We start from the raw sequence: 21,454 nt of genomic DNA on the forward strand, positions 1-21,454 counted from the left end.
ACGAGCAAACTGCGCTATTCCAAATTCTTTGCGACTCAGATGCGCACGGACACGATGGTTGGTTGGTTTGTAGCGGTGAAGGGAGCAGAGTACAAAGGCGCGGACCCGTTCATATACACAAAAGTACCAAGTAGTTTCGATGCTCTGGTATTACAAATGAAAATTCCGTCTGTTTTTAACGTCTTAAATTGAAAGAGCCGTCACAAATTGCTCCGTTTTCACTCCTTGACGACAATCATACAGCACCTGAGGTAACAAACACATCTCGAGCCCCATTGTGCACTCCATTATTCATGCCAACTCAGTGCCTCGCTCTTTACTACTGTGTACCAATCTTGTCGTCCAACTGCAAAACACTGGGCCACAATAAGTTTCCGCGTCTCCATTGCACTGCGCATACTACGAAACGCTCCCCAAACTTGGCACTCACCCTCGCAGCCGACGTTTCCGACTTTCCACGACGCTCACGCAACGCTCACGCTAGTGACAGCATTATTTATAGTTCGACGTCGCGCCAAAGCGAATGAGCACATTTCGCCTACGGCTTAGGCCGCCCTCCTAGTGTGGCTGCTCGGTGTCTGCAGGCAGCGAGGGTCTGCAAGCTTCCTGTGTTCGCACCTATGTCACCTGTGCTTGCTTGTCAGAGACAGACTATCGCAAAACATACAACTCACTCCATGAATTGATTGCTACGGCATCTGTTATCAGCAGTCACAACTAGCAACACCAGTAGCAGCTGACTGCATGCAAAGAATAGGAATGTGCAGTGGGATTTACGTGAACTCAGCGCAAGGCAGATCTTTCCGACATAGGCTTGAGAATCTTACGGGAACACTTGTACTGTTTCTAAATTAAGTGTAGGCGTGGGAGGAGGGTGCTTCCTGCGCACTAATAACAGCACGCTTGTCAATTGTGGATGCTAATAATTCGCTTGTATCTTCCTAGACACATCTGCTGGTTGTGAATTATTCCACTTGCATGGCAAGGTGCCCATGTAGGTGTGTTAAAAATTCTGGAAGCACTGGGTATTGATCCCTGTTCCTCTCGCATACTAAGCGAGCCCTCTACCATCTGAGCTACGCCCGCCCCCCGAAGACTGATGGTGCTACATACAGCCATATAGACGACACAGACCCTTGCACTCCCATTATTCAGCAGACAAACACTACTCTCTATATATCCGTTAGGGTGTCTTTCAGGTTTCGTGCATTCTGTATCGAATCGTAGTTGGCCACAATGAAAGTGGCACGTATAACGTCGAAAATAGAATTCGGACACCGCTCTGAGTAAGACCAACGTGTTGTCCACCCTCTAGACTTCAATGAGGTTAAGCCGCGATACCTAAGACAGATCTGCACTCGATGACACCTCAATAACAGCCGGTCCCCACACTTACATCTTGCTCTCCTTACGTCAGTATACATCATATCAGTCTGTGACACTGGCTTTGCAACATCTTGCGTGCCTTTAGGTTCGCCGCGACCAACACTTACCATGCACTGACAACAAAAAATGCAGGCGCCGCGGCTTGAACACTGGACCTTTCACATGCCAAGCGAACGCTCTACCAACTGAGCTACGCCCCATGCACGAGCAAACTGCGCTATTCCCCATTCTTTGCGACTCAGATGCGCACGGACACGATGGTTGGTTGGTTTGTAGCGGTGAAGGGAGCAGAGTACAAAGGCGCGGACCCGTTCATATACACAAAAGTACCAAGTAGTTTCGATGCTCTGGTATTACAAATGAAAATTCCGTCTGTTTTTAACGTCTTAAATTGAAAGAGCCGTCACAAATTGCTCCGTTTTCACTCCTTGACGACAATCATACAGCACCTGAGGTAACAAACACATCTCGAGCCCCATTGTGCACTCCATTATTCATGCCAACTCAGTGCCTCGCTCTTTACTACTGTGTACCAATCTTGTCGTCCAACTGCAAAACACTGGGCCACAATACGTTTCCGCGTCTCCATTGCACTGCGCACACTACGAAACGCTCCCCAAACTTGGCACTCACCCTCGCAGCCGACGTTTCCGACTTTCCACGACGCTCACGCAACGCTCACGCTAGTGACAGCATTATTTATAGTTCGACGTCGCGCCAAAGCGAATGAGCACATTTCGCCTACGGCTTAGGCCGCCCTCCTAGTGTGGCTGCTCGGTGTCTGCAGGCAGCGAGGGTCTGCAAGCTTCCTGTGTTCGCACCTATGTCACCTGTGCTTGCTTGTCAGAGACAGACTATCGCAAAACATACAACTCACTCCATGAATTGATTGCTACGGCATCTGTTATCAGCAGTCACAACTAGCAACACCAGTAGCAGCTGACTGCATGCAAAGAATAGGAATGTGCAGTGGGATTTACGTGAACTCAGCGCAAGGCAGATCTTTCCGACATAGGCTTGAGAATCTTACGGGAACACTTGTACTGTTTCTAAATTAAGTGTAGGCGTGGGAGGAGGGTGCTTCCTGCGCACTAATAACAGCACGCTTGTCAATTGTGGATGCTAATAATTCGCTTGTATCTTCCTAGACACATCTGCTGGTTGTGAATTATTCCACTTGCATGGCAAGGTGCGCATGTAGGTGTGTTAAAAATTCTGGAAGCACTGGGTATTGATCCCAGTTCCTCTCGCATACTAAGCGAGCCCTCTACCATCTGAGCTACGCCCGCCCCCCGAAGACTAATGGTGCTACATACAGCCATATAGACGACACAGACCCTTGCACTCCCATTATTCAGCAGACAAACACTACTCTCTATGTATCCGTTAGGGTGTCTTTCAGGTTTCGTGCATTCTGTATCGAATCGTAGTTGGCCACAATGAAAGTGGCACGTATAACGTCGAAAATAGAATTCGGACACCGCTCTGAGTAAGACCAACGTGTTGTCCACCCTCTAGACTTCAATGAGGTTAAGCCGCGATACCTAAGACAGATCTGCACTCGATGACACCTCGATAACAGCCGGTCCCCACACTTACATCTTGCTCTCCTTACGTCAGTATACATCATATCAGTCTGTGACGCTGGCTTTGCAACATCTTGCGTGCCTTTAGGTTCGCCGCGACCAACACTTACCATGCACTGACAACAAAAAATGTAGGCGCCGCGACTTGAACACTGGACCTTTCACATGCCAAGCGAACGCTCTACCAACTGAGCTACGCCCCATGCACGAGCAAACTGCGCTATTCCCCATTCTTTGCGACTCAGATGCGCACGGACACTTTGGTTGGTTGGTTTGTAGCGGTGAAGGGAGCAGAGTACAAAGGCGCGGACCCGTTCATATACACAAAAGTACCAAGTAGTTTCGATGCTCTGGTATTACAAATGAAAATTCCGTCTGTTTTTAACGTCTTAAATTGAAAGAGCCGTCACAAATTGCTCCGTTTTCACTCCTTGACGACAATCATACAGCACCTGAGGTAACAAACACATCTCGAGCCCCATTGTGCACTCCATTATTCATGCCAACTCAGTGCCTCGCTCTTTACTACTGTGTACCAATCTTGTCGTCCAACTGCAAAACACTGGGCCACAATAAGTTTCCGCGTCTCCATTGCACTGCGCATACTACGAAACGCTCCCCAAACTTGGCACTCACCCTCGCAGCCGACTTTTCCGACTTTCCACGACGCTCACGCTAGTGACAGCATTATTTATAGTTCGACGTCGCGCCAAAGCGAATGAGCACATTTCGCCTACGGCTTAGGCCGCCCTCCTAGTGTGGCTGCTCGGTGTCTGCAGGCAGCGAGGGTCTGCAAGCTTCCTGTGTTCGCACCTATGTCACCTGTGCTTGCTTGTCAGAGACAGACTATCGCAAAACATACAACTCACTCCATGAATTGATTGCTACGGCATCTGTTATCAGCAGTCACAACTAGCAACACCAGTAGCAGCTGACTGCATGCAAAGAATAGGAATGTGCAGTGGGATTTACGTGAACTCAGCGCAAGGCAGATCTTTCCGACATAGGCTTGAGAATCTTACGGGAACACTTGTACTGTTTCTAAATTAAGTGTAGGCGTGGGAGGAGGGTGCTTCCTGCGCACTAATAACAGCACGCTTGTCAATTGTGGATGCTAATAATTCGCTTGTATCTTGCTAGACACATCTGCTGGTTGTGAATTATTCCACTTGCATGGCAAGGTGCGCATGTAGGTGTGTTAAAAATTCTGGAAGCACTGGGTATTGATCCCATTTCCTCTCGCATACTAAGCGAGCCCTCTACCATCTGAGCTACGCCCGCCCTCCCGAAGACTAATGGTGCTACATACAGCCATATAGACGACACAGACCCTTGCACTCCCATTATTCAGCAGACAAACACTACTCTCTATGTATCCGTTAGGGTGTCTTTCAGGTTTCGTGCATTCTGTATCGAATCGTAGTTGGCCACAATGAAAGTGGCACGTATAACGTCGAAAATAGAATTCGGACACCGCTCTGAGTAAGACCAACGTGTTGTCCACCCTCTAGACTTCAATGAGGTTAAGCCGCGATACCTAAGACAGATCTGCACTCGATGACACCTCGATAACAGCCGGTCCCCACACTTTCATCTTGCTCTCCTTACGTCAGTATACATCATATCAGTCTGTGACGCTGGCTTTGCAACATCTTGCGTGCCTTTAGGTTCGCCGCGACCAACACTTACCATGCACTGACAACAAAAAATGTAGGCGCCGCGGCTTGAACACTGGACCTTTCACATGCCAAGCGAACGCTCTACCAACTGAGCTACGCCCCATGCACGAGCAAACTGCGCTATTCCCCATTCTTTGCGACTCAGATGCGCACGGACAAGATGGTTGGTTGGTTTGTAGCGGTGAAGGGAGCAGAGTACAAAGGCGCGGACCCGTTCATATACACAAAAGTACCAAGTAGTTTCGATGCTCTGGTATTACAAATGCAAATTCCATCTGTTTTTAACGTCTTAAATTGAAAGAGCCGTCACAAATTGCTCCGTTTTCACTCCTTGACGACAATCATACAGCACCTGAGGTAACAAACACATCTCGAGCCCCATTGTGCACTCCATTATTCATGCCAACTCAGTGCCTCGCTCTTTACTACTGTGTACCAATCTTGTCGTCCAACTGCAAAACACTGGGCCACAATAAGTTTCCGCGTCTCCATTGCACTGCGCATACTACGAAACGCTCCCCAAACTTGGCACTCACATTCGCAGCCGACGTTTCCGACTTTCCACGACGCTCACGCAACGCTCACGCTAGTGACAGCATTATTTATAGTTCGACGTCGCGCCAAAGCGAATGAGCACATTTCGCCTACGGCTTAGGCCGCCCTCCTAGTGTGGCTGCTCGGTGTCTGCAGGCAGCGAGGGTCTGCAAGCTTCCTGTGTTCGCACCGATGTCACCTGTGCTTGCTTGTCAGAGACAGACTACCGCAAAACATACAACTCACTCCATGAATTGATTGCTACGGCATCTGTTATCAGCAGTCACAACTAGCAACACCAGTAGCAGCTGACTGCATGAGAAGAATAGGAATGTGCAGTGGGATTTACGTGAACTCAGCGCAAGGCAGATCTTTCCGACATAGGCTTGAGAATCTTACGGGAACACTTGTACTGTTTCTAAATTAAGTGTAGGCGTGGGAGGAGGGTGCTTCCTGCGCACTAATAACAGCACGCTTGTCAATTGTGGATGCTAATCATTCGTTTGCATCTTCCTAGACACATCTGCTGGTTGTGAATTATTCCACTTGCATGGCAAGGTGCGCATGTAGGTGTGTTAAAAATTCTGGAGGCACTGGGTATTGATCCCAGTTCCTCTCGCATACTAAGCGAGCGCTCTACCATATGAGCTACGCCCGCCGCCCCGAAGACTAATGGTGCTACATACAGCCATATAGACGACACAGACCCTTGCACTCCCATTATTCAGCAGACAAACACTACACTCTATGTATCCGTTAGGGTGTCTTTCAGGTTTCGTGCATTATGTATCGAATCGTAGTTGGCCACAATGAAAGTGGCACGTATAACGTCGAAAATAGAATTCGGACACCGCTCTGAGTAAGACCAACGTGTTGTCCACCCTCTAGACTTCAATGAGGTTAAGCCGCGATACCTAAGACAGATCTGCACTCGATGACACCTCGATAACAGCCGGTCCCCACACTTACATCTTGCTCTCCTTACGTCAGTATACATCATATCAGTCTGTGACGCTGGCTTTGCAACATCTTGCGTGCCTTTAGGTTCGCCGCGACCAACACTTACCATGCACTGACAACAAAAAATGTAGGCGCCGCGGCTTGAACACTGGACCTTTCACATGCCAAGCGAACGCTCTACCAACTGAGCTACGCCCCATGCACGAGCAAACTGCGCTATTCCCCATTCTTTGCGACTCAGATGCGCACGGACACGATGGTTGGTTGGTTTGTAGCGGTGAAGGGAGCAGAGTACAAAGGCGCGGACCCGTTCATATACACAAAAGTACCAAGTAGTTTCGATGCTCTGGTATTACAAATGAAAATTCCGTCTGTTTTTAACGTCTTAAATTGAAAGAGCCGTCACAAATTGCTCCGTTTTCACTCCTTGACGACAATCATACAGCACCTGAGGTAACAAACACATCTCGAGCCCCATTGTGCACTCCATTATTCATGCCAACTCAGTGCCTCGCTCTTTACTACTGTGTACCAATCTTGTCGTCCAACTGCAAAACACTGGGCCACAATAAGTTTCCGCGTCTCCATTGCACTGCGCATACTACGAAACGCTCCCCAAACTTGGCACTCACCCTCGCAGCCGACTTTTCCGACTTTCCACGACGCTCACGCTAGTGACAGCATTATTTATAGTTCGACGTCGCGCCAAAGCGAATGAGCACATTTCGCCTACGGCTTAGGCCGCCCTCCTAGTGTGGCTGCTCGGTGTCTGCAGGCAGCGAGGGTCTGCAAGCTTCCTGTGTTCGCACCTATGTCACCTGTGCTTGCTTGTCAGAGACAGACTACCGCAAAACATACAACTCACTCCATGAATTGATTGCTACGGCATCTGTTATCAGCAGTCACAACTAACAACACCAGTAGCAGCTGACTGCATGCAAAGAATTGGAATGTGCAGTGGAATTTACGTGAACTCAGCGCAAGGCAGATCTTTCCGACATAGGCTTGAGAATCTTACAGGAACACTTGTACTGTTTCTAAATTAAGTGTAGGCGTGGGAGGAGGGTGCTTCCTGCGCACTAATAACAGCACGCTTGTCAATTGTGGATGCTAATCATTCGCTTGTATCTTCCTAGACACATCTGCTGGTTGTGAATTATTCCACTTGCATGGCAAGGTGCGCATGTAGGTGTGTTAAAAATTCTGGAAGCACTGGGTATTGATCCCAGTTCCTCTCGCATACTAAGCGAGCGCTCTACCATCTGAGCTACGCCCGCCCCCCCGAAGACTAATGGTGCTACATACAGCCATATAGACGACACAGACCCTTGCACTCCCATTATTCAGCAGACAAACACTACTCTCTATGTATCCGTTAGGGTGTCTTTCAGGTTTCGTGCATTCTGTATCGAATCGTAGTTGGCCACAATGAAAGTGGCACGTATAACGTCGAAAATAGAATTCGGACACCGCTCTGAGTAAGACCAACGTGTTGTCCACCCTCTAGACTTCAATGAGGTTAAGCCGCGATACCTAAGACAGATCTGCACTCGATGACACCTCGATAACAGCCGGTCCCCACACTTACATCTTGCTCTCCTTACGTCAGTATACATCATATCAGTCTGTGACGCTGGCTTTGCAACATCTTGCGTGCCTTTAGGTTCGCCGCGACCAACACTTACCATGCACTGACAACAAAAAATGTAGGCGCCGCAGCTTGAACACTGGACCTTTCACATGCCAAGCGAACGCTCTACCAACTGAGCTACGCCCCATGCACGAGCAAACTGTGCTATTCCCCATTCTTTGCGACTCAGATGCGCACGGACACGATGGTTGGTTGGTTTGTAGCGGTGAAGGGAGCAGAGTACAAGGGCGCGGACCCGTTCATATACACAAAAGTACCAAGTAGTTTCGATGCTCTGGTATTACAAATGAAAATTCCGTCTGTTTTTAACGTCTTAAATTGAAAGAGCCGTCACAAATTGCTCCGTTTTCACTCCTTGACGACAATCATACAGCACCTGAGGTAACAAACACATCTCGAGCCCCCCATTGTGCACTCCATTATTCATGCCAACTCAGTGCCTCGCTCTTTACTACTGTGTACCAATCTTGTCGTCCAACTGCAAAACACTGGGCCACAATAAGTTTCCGCGTCTCCATTGCACTGCGCATACTACGAAACGCTCCCCAAACTTGGCACTCACCCTCGCAGCCGACTTTTCCGACTTTCCACGACGCTCACGCTAGTGACAGCATTATTTATAGTTCGACGTCGCGCCAAAGCGAATGAGCACATTTCGCCTACGGCTTAGGCCGCCCTCCTAGTGTGGCTGCTCGGTGTCTGCAGGCAGCGAGGGTCTGCAAGCTTCCTGTGTTCGCACCTATGTCACCTGTGCTTGCTTGTCAGAGACAGACTACCGCAAAACATACAACTCACTCCATGAATTGATTGCTACGGCATCTGTTATCAGCAGTCACAACTAACAACACCAGTAGCAGCTGACTGCATGCAAAGAATTGGAATGTGCAGTGGAATTTACGTGAACTCAGCGCAAGGCAGATCTTTCCGACATAGGCTTGAGAATCTTACAGGAACACTTGTACTGTTTCTAAATTAAGTGTAGGCGTGGGAGGAGGGTGCTTCCTGCGCACTAATAACAGCACGCTTGTCAATTGTGGATGCTAATCATTCGCTTGTATCTTCCTAGACACATCTGCTGGTTGTGAATTATTCCACTTGCATGGCAAGGTGCGCATGTAGGTGTGTTAAAAATTCTGGAAGCACTGGGTATTGATCCCAGTTCCTCTCGCATACTAAGCGAGCGCTCTACCATCTGAGCTACGCCCGCCCCCCCGAAGACTAATGGTGCTACATACAGCCATATAGACGACACAGACCCTTGCACTCCCATTATTCAGCAGACAAACACTACTCTCTATGTATCCGTTAGGGTGTCTTTCAGGTTTCGTGCATTCTGTATCGAATCGTAGTTGGCCACAATGAAAGTGGCACGTATAACGTCGAAAATAGAATTCGGACACCGCTCTGAGTAAGACCAACGTGTTGTCCACCCTCTAGACTTCAATGAGGTTAAGCCGCGATACCTAAGACAGATCTGCACTCGATGACACCTCGATAACAGCCGGTCCCCACACTTACATCTTGCTCTCCTTACGTCAGTATACATCATATCAGTCTGTGACGCTGGCTTTGCAACATCTTGCGTGCCTTTAGGTTCGCCGCGACCAACACTTACCATGCACTGACAACAAAAAATGTAGGCGCCGCAGCTTGAACACTGGACCTTTCACATGCCAAGCGAACGCTCTACCAACTGAGCTACGCCCCATGCACGAGCAAACTGCGCTATTCCCCATTCTTTGCGACTCAGATGCGCACGGACACGATGGTTGGTTGGTTTGTAGCGGTGAAGGGAGCAGAGTACAAAGGCGCGGACCCGTTCATATACACAAAAGTACCAAGTAGTTTCGATGCTCTGGTATTACAAATGAAAATTCCGTCTGTTTTTAACGTCTTAAATTGAAAGAGCCGTCACAAATTGCTCCGTTTTCACTCCTTGACGACAATCATACAGCACCTGAGGTAACAAACACATCTCCAGCCCCATTGTGCACTCCATTATTCATGCCAACTCAGTGCCTCGCTCTTTACTACTGTGTACCAATCTTGTCGTCCAACTGCAAAACACTGGGCCACAATAAGTTTCCGCGTCTCCATTGCACTGCGCATACTACGAAACGCTCCCCAAACTTGGCACTCACCCTCGCAGCCGACTTTTCCGACTTTCCACGACGCTCACGCTAGTGACAGCATTATTTATAGTTCGACGTCGCGCCAAAGCGAATGAGCACATTTCGCCTACGGCTTAGGCCGCCCTCCTAGTGTGGCTGCTCGGTGTCTGCAGGCAGCGAGGGTCTGCAAGCTTCCTGTGTTCGCACCTATGCCACCTGTGCTTGCTTGTCAGAGACAGACTACCGCAAAACATACAACTCACTCCATGAATTGATTGCTACGGCATCTGTTATCAGCAGTCACAACTAACAACACCAGTAGCAGCTGACTGCATGCAAAGAATAGGAATGTGCAGTGGAATTTACGTGAACTCAGCGCAAGGCAGATCTTTCCGACATAGGCTTGAGAATCTTACGGGAACACTTGCACTGTTTCTAAATTAAGTGTAGGCGTGGGAGGAGGGTGCTTCCTGCGCACTAATAACAGCACGCTTGTCAATTGTGGATGCTAATCATTCGCTTGTATCTTCCTAGACACATCTGCTGGTTGTGAATTATTCCACTTGCATGGCAAGGTGCGCATGTAGGTGTGTTAAAAATTCTGGAGGCACTGGGTATTGATCCCAGTTCCTCTCGCATACTAAGCGAGCGCTCTACCATATGAGCTACGCCCGCCGCCCCGAAGACTAATGGTGCTACATACAGCCATATAGACGACTAAGACCCTTGCACTCCCATTATTCAGCAGACAAACACTACTCTCTATGTATCCGTTAGGGTGTCTTTCAGGTTTCGTGCATTATGTATCGAATCGTAGTTGGCCACAATGAAAGTGGCACGTATAACGTCGAAAATAGAATTCGGACACCGCTCTGAGTAAGACCAACGTGTTGTCCACCCTCTAGACTTCAATGAGGTTAAGCCGCGATACCTAAGACAGATCTGCACTCGATGACACCTCGATAACAGCCGGTCCCCACACTTACATCTTGCTCTCCTTACGTCAGTATACATCATATCAGTCTGTGACGCTGGCTTTGCAACATCTTGCGTGCCTTTAGGTTCGCCGCGACCAACACTTACCATGCACTGACAACAAAAAATGTAGGCGCCGCGGCTTGAACACTGGACCTTTCACATGCCAAGCGAACGCTCTACCAACTGAGCTACGCCCCATGCACGAGCAAACTGCGCTATTCCCCATTCTTTGCGACTCAGATGCGCACGGACACGATGGTTGGTTGGTTTGTAGCGGTGAAGGGAGCAGAGTACAAAGGCGCGGACCCGTTCATATACACAAAAGTACCAAGTAGTTTCGATGCTCTGGTATTACAAATGAAAATTCCGTCTGTTTTTAACGTCTTAAATTGAAAGAGCCGTCACAAATTGCTCCGTTTTCACTCCTTGACGACAATCATACAGCACCTGAGGTAACAAACACATCTCGAGCCCCATTGTGCACTCCATTATTCATGCCAACTCAGTGCCTCGCTCTTTACTACTGTGTACCAATCTTGTCGTCCAACTGCAAAACACTGGGCCACAATAAGTTTCCGCGTCTCCATTGCACTGCGCATACTACGAAACGCTCCCCAAACTTGGCACTCACCCTCGCAGCCGACTTTTCCGACTTTCCACGACGCTCACGCTAGTGACAGCATTATTTATAGTTCGACGTCGCGCCAAAGCGAATGAGCACATTTCGCCTACGGCTTAGGCCGCCCTCCTAGTGTGGCTGCTCGGTGTCTGCAGGCAGCGAGGGTCTGCAAGCTTCCTGTGTTCGCACCTATGTCACCTGTGCTTGCTTGTCAGAGACAGACTACCGCAAAACATACAACTCACTCCATGAATTGATTGCTACGGCATCTGTTATCAGCAGTCACAACTAACAACACCAGTAGCAGCTGACTGCATGCAAAGAATTGGAATGTGCAGTGGAATTTACGTGAACTCAGCGCAAGGCAGATCTTTCCGACATAGGCTTGAGAATCTTACAGGAACACTTGTACTGTTTCTAAATTAAGTGTAGGCGTGGGAGGAGGGTGCTTCCTGCGCACTAATAACAGCACGCTTGTCAATTGTGGATGCTAATCATTCGCTTGTATCTTCCTAGACACATCTGCTGGTTGTGAATTATTCCACTTGCATGGCAAGGTGCGCATGTAGGTGTGTTAAAAATTCTGGAAGCACTGGGTATTGATCCCAGTTCCTCTCGCATACTAAGCGAGCGCTCTACCATCTGAGCTACGCCCGCCCCCCCGAAGACTAATGGTGCTACATACAGCCATATAGACGACACAGACCCTTGCACTCCCATTATTCAGCAGACAAACACTACTCTCTATGTATCCGTTAGGGTGTCTTTCAGGTTTCGTGCATTCTGTATCGAATCGTAGTTGGCCACAATGAAAGTGGCACGTATAACGTCGAAAATAGAATTCGGACACCGCTCTGAGTAAGACCAACGTGTTGTCCACCCTCTAGACTTCAATGAGGTTAAGCCGCGATACCTAAGACAGATCTGCACTCGATGACACCTCGATAACAGCCGGTCCCCACACTTACATCTTGCTCTCCTTACGTCAGTATACATCATATCAGTCTGTGACGCTGGCTTTGCAACATCTTGCGTGCCTTTAGGTTCGCCGCGACCAACACTTACCATGCACTGACAACAAAAAATGTAGGCGCCGCAGCTTGAACACTGGACCTTTCACATGCCAAGCGAACGCTCTACCAACTGAGCTACGCCCCATGCACGAGCAAACTGCGCTATTCCCCATTCTTTGCGACTCAGATGCGCACGGACACGATGGTTGGTTGGTTTGTAGCGGTGAAGGGAGCAGAGTACAAAGGCGCGGACCCGTTCATATACACAAAAGTACCAAGTAGTTTTGATGCTCTGGTATTACAAATGAAAATTCCGTCTGTTTTTAACGTCTTAAATTGAAAGAGCCGTCACAAATTGCTCCGTTTTCACTCCTTGACGACAATCATACAGCACCTGAGGTAACAAACACATCTCGAGCCCCATTGTGCACTCCATTATTCATGCCAACTCAGTGCCTCGCTCTTTACTACTGTGTACCAATCTTGTCGTCCAACTGCAAAACACTGGGCCACAATAAGTTTCCGCGTCTCCATTGCACTGCGCATACTACGAAACGCTCCCCAAACTTGGCACTCACCCTCGCAGCCGACTTTTCCGACTTTCCACGACGCTCACGCTAGTGACAGCATTATTTATAGTTCGACGTCGCGCCAAAGCGAATGAGCACATTTCGCCTACGGCTTAGGCCGCCCTCCTAGTGTGGCTGCTCGGTGTCTGCAGGCAGCGAGGGTCTGCAAGCTTCCTGTGTTCGCACCTATGTCACCTGTGCTTGCTTGTCAGAGACAGACTAGCGCAAAACATACAACTCACTCCATGAATTGATTGCTACGGCATCTGTTATCAGCAGTCGCAACTAACAACACCAGTAGCAGCTGACTGCATGCAAAGAATAGGAATGTGCAGTGGAATTTACGTGAACTCAGCGCAAGGCAGATCTTTCCGACATAGGCTTGAGAATCTTACGGGAACACTTGCACTGTTTCTAAATTAAGTGTAGGCGTGGGAGGAGGGTGCTTCCTGCGCACTAATAACAGCACGCTTGTCAATTGTGGATGCTAATCATTCGCTTGTATCTTCCTAGACACATCTGCTGGTTGTGAATTATTCCACTTGCATGGCAAGGTGCGCATGTAGGTGTGTTAAAAATTCTGGAGGCACTGGGTATTGATCCCAGTTCCTCTCGCATACTAAGCGAGCGCTCTACCATATGAGCTACGCCCGCCGCCCCGAAGACTAATGGTGCTACATACAGCCATATAGACGACACAGACCCTTGCACTCCCATTATTCAGCAGACAAACACTACTCTCTATGTATCCGTTAGGGTGTCTTTCAGGTTTCGTGCATTATGTATCGAATCGTAGTTGGCCACAATGAAAGTGGCACGTATAACGTCGAAAATAGAATTCGGACACCGCTCTGAGTAAGACCAACGTGTTGTCCACCCTCTAGACTTCAATGAGGTTAAGCCGCGATACCTAAGACAGATCTGCACTCGATGACACCTCGATAACAGCCGGTCCCCACACTTACATCTTGCTCTCCTTACGTCAGTATACATCATATCAGTCTGTGACGCTGGCTTTGCAACATCTTGCGTGCCTTTAGGTTCGCCGCGACCAACACTTACCATGCACTGACAACAAAAAATGTAGGCGCCGCGGCTTGAACACTGGACCTTTCACATGCCAAGCGAACGCTCTACCAACTGAGCTACGCCCCATGCACGAGCAAACTGCGCTATTCCCCATTCTTTGCGACTCAGATGCGCACGGACACGATGGTTGGTTGGTTTGTAGCGGTGAAGGGAGCAGAGTACAAAGGCGCGGACCCGTTCATATACACAAAAGTACCAAGTAGTTTCGATGCTCTGGTATTACAAATGAAAATTCCGTCTGTTTTTAACGTCTTAAATTGAAAGAGCCGTCACAAATTGCTCCGTTTTCACTCCTTGACGACAATCATACAGCACCTGAGGTAACAAACACATCTCGAGCCCCATTGTGCACTCCATTATTCATGCCAACTCAGTGCCTCGCTCTTTACTACTGTGTACCAATCTTGTCGTCCAACTGCAAAACACTGGGCCACAATAAGTTTCCGCGTCTCCATTGCACTGCGCATACTACGAAACGCTCCCCAAACTTGGCACTCACCCTCGCAGCCGACTTTTCCGACTTTCCACGACGCTCACGCTAGTGACAGCATTATTTATAGTTCGACGTCGCGCCAAAGCGAATGAGCACATTTCGCCTACGGCTTAGGCCGCCCTCCTAGTGTGGCTGCTCGGTGTCTGCAGGCAGCGAGGGTCTGCAAGCTTCCTCTGTTCGCACCTATGTCACCTGTGCTTGCTTGTCAGAGACAGACTACCGCAAAACATACAACTCACTCCATGAATTGATTGCTACGGCATCTGTTATCAGCAGTCACAACTAACAACACCAGTAGCAGCTGACTGCATGCAAAGAATTGGAATGTGCAGTGGAATTTACGTGAACTCAGCGCAAGGCAGATCTTTCCGACATAGGCTTGAGAATCTTACAGGAACACTTGTACTGTTTCTAAATTAAGTGTAGGCGTGGGAGGAGGGTGCTTCCTGCGCACTAATAACAGCACGCTTGTCAATTGTGGATGCTAATCATTCGCTTGTATCTTCCTAGACACATCTGCTGGTTGTGAATTATTCCACTTGCATGGCAAGGTGCGCATGTAGGTGTGTTAAAAATTCTGGAAGCACTGGGTATTGATCCTAGTTCCTCTCGCATACTAAGCGAGCGCTCTACCATCTGAGCTACGCCCGCCCCCCCGAAGACTAATGGTGCTACATACAGCCATATAGACGACACAGACCCTTGCACTCCCATTATTCAGCAGACAAACACTACTCTCTATGTATCCGTTAGGGTGTCTTTCAGGTTTCGTGCATTCTGTATCGAATCGTAGTTGGCCACAATGAAAGTGGCACGTATAACGTCGAAAATAGAATTCGGACACCGCTCTGAGTAAGACCAACGTGTTGTCCACCCTCTAGACTTCAATGAGGTTAAGCCGCGATACCTAAGACAGATCTGCACTCGATGACACCTCGATAACAGCCGGTCCCCACACTTACATCTTGCTCTCCTTACGTCAGTATACATCATATCAGTCTGTGACGCTGGCTTTGCAACATCTTGCGTGCCTTTAGGTTCGCCGCGACCAACACTTACCATGCACTGACAACAAAAAATGTAGGCGCCGCAGCTTGAACACTGGACCTTTCACATGCCAAGCGAACGCTCTACCAACTGAGCTACGCCCCATGCACGAGCAAACTGCGCTATTCCCCATTCTTTGCGACTCAGATGCGCACGGACACGATGGTTGGTTGGTTTGTAGCGGTGAAGGGAGCAGAGTACAAAGGCGCGGACCCGTTCATATACACAAAAGTACCAAGTAGTTTCGATGCTCTGGTATTACAAATGAAAATTCCGTCTGTTTTTAACGTCTTAAATTGAAAGAGCCGTCACAAATTGCTCCGTTTTCACTCCTTGACGACAATCATACAGCACCTGAGGTAACAAACACATCTCCAGCCCCATTGTGCACTCCATTATTCATGCCAACTCAGTGCCTCGCTCTTTACTACTGTGTACCAATCTTGTCGTCCAACTGCAAAACACTGGGCCACAATAAGTTTCCGCGTCTCCATTGCACTGCGCATACTACGAAACGCTCCCCAAACTTGGCACTCACCCTCGCAGCCGACTTTTCCGACTTTCCACGACGCTCACGCTAGTGACAGCATTATTTATAGTTCGACGTCGCGCCAAAGCGAATGAGCACATTTCGCCTACGGCTTAGGCCGCCCTCCTAGTGTGGCTGCTCGGTGTCTGCAGGCAGCGAGGGTCTGCAAGCTTCCTGTGTTCGCACCTATGTCACCTGTGCTTGCTTGTCAGAGACAGACTACCGCAAAACATACAACTCACTCCATGAATTGATTGCTACGGCATCTGTTATCAGCAGTCACAACTAACAACACCAGTAGCAGCTGACTGCATGCAAAGAATTGGAATGTGCAGTGGAATTTACGTGAACTCAGCGCAAGGCAGATCTTTCCGACATAGGCTTGAGAATCTTACAGGAACACTTGTACTGTTTCTAAATTAAGTGTAGGCGTGGGAGGAGGGTGCTTCCTGCGCACTAATAACAGCACGCTTGTCAATTGTGGATGCTAATCATTCGCTTGTATCTTCCTAGACACATCTGCTGGTTGTGAATTATTCCACTTGCATGGCAAGGTGCGCATGTAGGTGTGTTAAAAATTCTGGAAGCACTGGGTATTGATCCCAGTTCCTCTCGCATACTAAGCGAGCGCTCTACCATCTGAGCTACGCCCGCCCCCCCGAAGACTAATGGTGCTACATACAGCCATATAGACGACACAGACCCTTGCACTCCCATTATTCAGCAGACAAACACTACTCTCTATGTATCCGTTAGGGTGTCTTTCAGGTTTCGTGCATTCTGTATCGAATCGTAGTTGGCCACAATGAAAGTGGCACGTATAACGTCGAAAATAGAATTCGGACACCGCTCTGAGTAAGACCAACGTGTTGTCCACCCTCTAGACTTCAATGAGGTTAAGCCGCGATACCTAAGACAGATCTGCACTCGATGACACCTCGATAACAGCCGGTCCCCACACTTACATCTTGCTCTCCTTACGTCAGTATACATCATATCAGTCTGTGACGCTGGCTTTGCAACATCTTGCGTGCCTTTAGGTTCGCCGCGACCAACACTTACCATGCACTGACAACAAAAAATGTAGGCGCCGCGGCTTGAACACTGGACCTTTCACATGCCAAGCGAACGCTCTACCAACTGAGCTACGCCCCATGCACGAGCAAACTGCGCTATTCCCCATTCTTTGCGACTCAGATGCGCACGGACACGATGGTTGGTTGGTTTGTAGCGGTGAAGGGAGCAGAGTACAAAGGCGCGGACCCGTTCATATACACAAAAGTACCAAGTAGTTTCGATGCTCTGGTATTACAAATGAAAATTCCGTCTGTTTTTAACGTCTTAAATTGAAAGAGCCGTCACAAATTGCTCCGTTTTCACTCCTTGACGACAATCATACAGCACCTGAGGTAACAAACACATCTCGAGCCCCATTGTGCACTCCATTATTCATGCCAACTCAGTGCCTCGCTCTTTACTACTGTGTACCAATCTTGTCGTCCAACTGCAAAACACTGGGCCACAATAAGTTTCCGCGTCTCCATTGCACTGCGCATACTACGAAACGCTCCCCAAACTTGGCACTCACCCTCGCAGCCGACTTTTCCGACTTTCCACGACGCTCACGCTAGTGACAGCATTATTTATAGTTCGACGTCGCGCCAAAGCGAATGAGCACATTTCGCCTACGGCTTAGGCCGCCCTCCTAGTGTGGCTGCTCGGTGTCTGCAGGCAGCGAGGGTCTGCAAGCTTCCTGTGTTCGCACCTATGTCACCTGTGCTTGCTTGTCAGAGACAGACTACCGCAAAACATACAACTCACTCCATGAATTGATTGCTACGGCATCTGTTATCAGCAGTCACAACTAACAACACCAGTAGCAGCTGACTGCATGCAAAGAATTGGAATGTGCAGTGGAATTTACGTGAACTCAGCGCAAGGCAGATCTTTCCGACATAGGCTTGAGAATCTTACAGGAACACTTGTACTGTTTCTAAATTAAGTGTAGGCGTGGGAGGAGGGTGCTTCCTGCGCACTAATAACAGCACGCTTGTCAATTGTGGATGCTAATCATTCGCTTGTATCTTCCTAGACACATCTGCTGGTTGTGAATTATTCCACTTGCATGGCAAGGTGCGCATGTAGGTGTGTTAAAAATTCTGGAAGCACTGGGTATTGATCCCAGTTCCTCTCGCATACTAAGCGAGCGCTCTACCATCTGAGCTACGCCCGCCCCCCCGAAGACTAATGGTGCTACATACAGCCATATAGACGACACAGACCCTTGCACTCCCATTATTCAGCAGACAAACACTACTCTCTATGTATCCGTTAGGGTGTCTTTCAGGTTTCGTGCATTCTGTATCGAATCGTAGTTGGCCACAATGAAAGTGGCACGTATAACGTCGAAAATAGAATTCGGACACCGCTCTGAGTAAGACCAACGTGTTGTCCACCCTCTAGACTTCAATGAGGTTAAGCCGCGATACCTAAGACAGATCTGCACTCGATGACACCTCGATAACAGCCGGTCCCCACACTTACATCTTGCTCTCCTTACGTCAGTATACATCATATCAGTCTGTGACGCTGGCTTTGCAACATCTTGCGTGCCTTTAGGTTCGCCGCGACCAACACTTACCATGCACTGACAACAAAAAATGTAGGCGCCGCAGCTTGAACACTGGACCTTTCACATGCCAAGCGAACGCTCTACCAACTGAGCTACGCCCCATGCACGAGCAAACTGCGCTATTCCCCATTCTTTGCGACTCAGATGCGCACGGACACGATGGTTGGTTGGTTTGTAGCGGTGAAGGGAGCAGAGTACAAAGGCGCGGACCCGTTCATATACACAAAAGTACCAAGTAGTTTCGATGCTCTGGTATTACAAATGAAAATTCCGTCTGTTTTTAACGTCTTAAATTGAAAGAGCCGTCACAAATTGCTCCGTTTTCACTCCTTGACGACAATCATACAGCACCTGAGGTAACAAACACATCTCGAGCCCCATTGTGCACTCCATTATTCATGCCAACTCAGTGCCTCGCTCTTTACTACTGTGTACCAATCTTGTCGTCCAACTGCAAAACACTGGGCCACAATAAGTTTCCGCGTCTCCATTGCACTGCGCATACTACGAAACGCTCCCCAAACTTGGCACTCACCCTCGCAGCCGACTTTTCCGACTTTCCACGACGCTCACGCAACGCTCACGCTAGTGACAGCATTATTTATAGTTCGACGTCGCGCCAAAGCGAATGAGCACATTTCGCCTACGGCTTAGGCCGCCCTCCTAGTGTGGCTGCTCGGTGTCTGCAGGCAGCGAGGGTCTGCAAGCTTCCTGTGTTCGCACCTATGTCACCTGTGCTTGCTTGTCAGAGACAGACTACCGCAAAACATACAACTCACTCCATGAATTGATTGCTACGGCATCTGTTATCAGCAGTCACAACTAACAACACCAGTAGCAGCTGACTGCATGCAAAGAATTGGAATGTGCAGTGGAATTTACGTGAACTCAGCGCAAGGCAGATCTTTCCGACATAGGCTTGAGAATCTTACAGGAACACTTGTACTGTTTCTAAATTAAGTGTAGGCGTGGGAGGAGGGTGCTTCCTGCGCACTAATAACAGCACGCTTGTCAATTGTGGATGCTAATCATTCGCTTGTATCTTCCTAGACACATCTGCTGGTTGTGAATTATTCCACTTGCATGGCAAGGTGCGCATGTAGGTGTGTTAAAAATTCTGGAAGCACTGGGTATTGATCCCAGTTCCTCTCGCATACTAAGCGAGCGCTCTACCATCTGAGCTACGCCCGCCCTCCCCGAAGACTAATGGTGCTACATACAGCCATATAGACGACACAGACCCTTGCACTCCCATTATTCAGCAGACAAACACTACTCTCTATGTATCCGTTAGGGTGTCTTTCAGGTTTCGTGCATTCTGTATCGAATCGTAGTTGGCAACAATGAAAGTGGCACGTATAACGTCGAAAATAGAATTCGGACACCGCTCTGAGTAAGACCAACGTGTTGTCCACCCTCTAGACTTCAATGAGGTTAAGCCGCGATACCTAAGACAGATCTGCACTCGATGACACCTCGATAACAGCCGGTCCCCACACTTTCATCTTGCTCTCCTTACGTCAGTATACATCATATCAGTCTGTGACGCTGGCTTTGCAACATCTTGCGTGCCTTTAGGTTCGCCGCGACCAACACTTACCATGCACTGACAACAAGAAATGTAGGCGCCGCGGCTTGACCACTGGACCTTTCACATGCCAAGCGAACGCTCTACCAACTGAGCTACGCCCCATGCACGAGCAAACTGCGCTATTCCCCATTCTTTGCGACTCAGATGCGCACGGACACGATGGTTGGTTGGTTTGTAGCGGTGAAGGGAGCAGAGTACAAAGGCGCGGACCCGTTCATATACACAAAAGTACCAAGTAGTTTCGATGCTCTGGTATTACAAATGAAAATTCCGTCTGTTTTTAACGTCTTAAATTGAAAGAGCCGTCACAAATTGCTCCGTTTTCACTCCTTGACGACAATCATACAGCACCTGAGGTAACAAACACATCTCGAGCCCCATTGTGCACTCCATTATTCATGCCAACTCAGTGCCTCGCTCTTTACTACTGTGTACCAATCTTGTCGTCCAACTGCAAAACACTGGGCCACAATAAGTTTCCGCGTCTCCATTGCACTGCGCATACTACGAAACGCTCCCCAAACTTGGCACTCACCCTCGCAGCCGACTTTTCCGACTTTCCACGACGCTCACGCTAGTGACAGCATTATTTATAGTTCGACGTCGCGCCAAAGCGAATGAGCACATTTCGCCTACGGCTTAGGCCGCCCTCCTAGTGTGGCTGCTCGGTGTCTGCAGGCAGCGAGGGTCTGCAAGCTTCCTGTGTTCGCACCTATGTCACCTGTGCTTGCTTGTCAGAGACAGACTACCGCAAAACATACAACTCACTCCATGAATTGATTGCTACGGCATCTGTTATCAGCAGTCACAACTAACAACACCAGTAGCAGCTGACTGCATGCAAAGAATAGGAATGTGCAGTGGAATTTACGTGAACTCAGCGCAAGGCAGATCTTTCCGACATAGGCTTGAGAATCTTACAGGAACACTTGTACTGTTTCTAAATTAAGTGTAGGCGTGGGAGGAGGGTGCTTCCTGCGCACTAAT

At 48.8% G+C, this 21,454-nt stretch overlaps 1 non-coding gene across 1 annotated transcript; it reads right to left on the reverse strand.

Moving 5' to 3' along the window:
• Window positions 1-1,513: 1,513 nt before the first annotated feature.
• Trnaa-ggc (transfer RNA alanine (anticodon GGC)) lies at window positions 1,514-1,589 on the reverse strand. Its single transcript has one exon. It is a non-coding gene; the product is annotated as a tRNA-Ala (tRNA).
• Window positions 1,590-21,454: the final 19,865 nt, after the last annotated feature.

Source organism: Schistocerca gregaria, unplaced genomic scaffold (genome assembly GCF_023897955.1).
Source record: "Schistocerca gregaria isolate iqSchGreg1 unplaced genomic scaffold, iqSchGreg1.2 ptg000174l, whole genome shotgun sequence".
Taxonomy (NCBI): domain Eukaryota; kingdom Metazoa; phylum Arthropoda; class Insecta; order Orthoptera; family Acrididae; genus Schistocerca; species Schistocerca gregaria.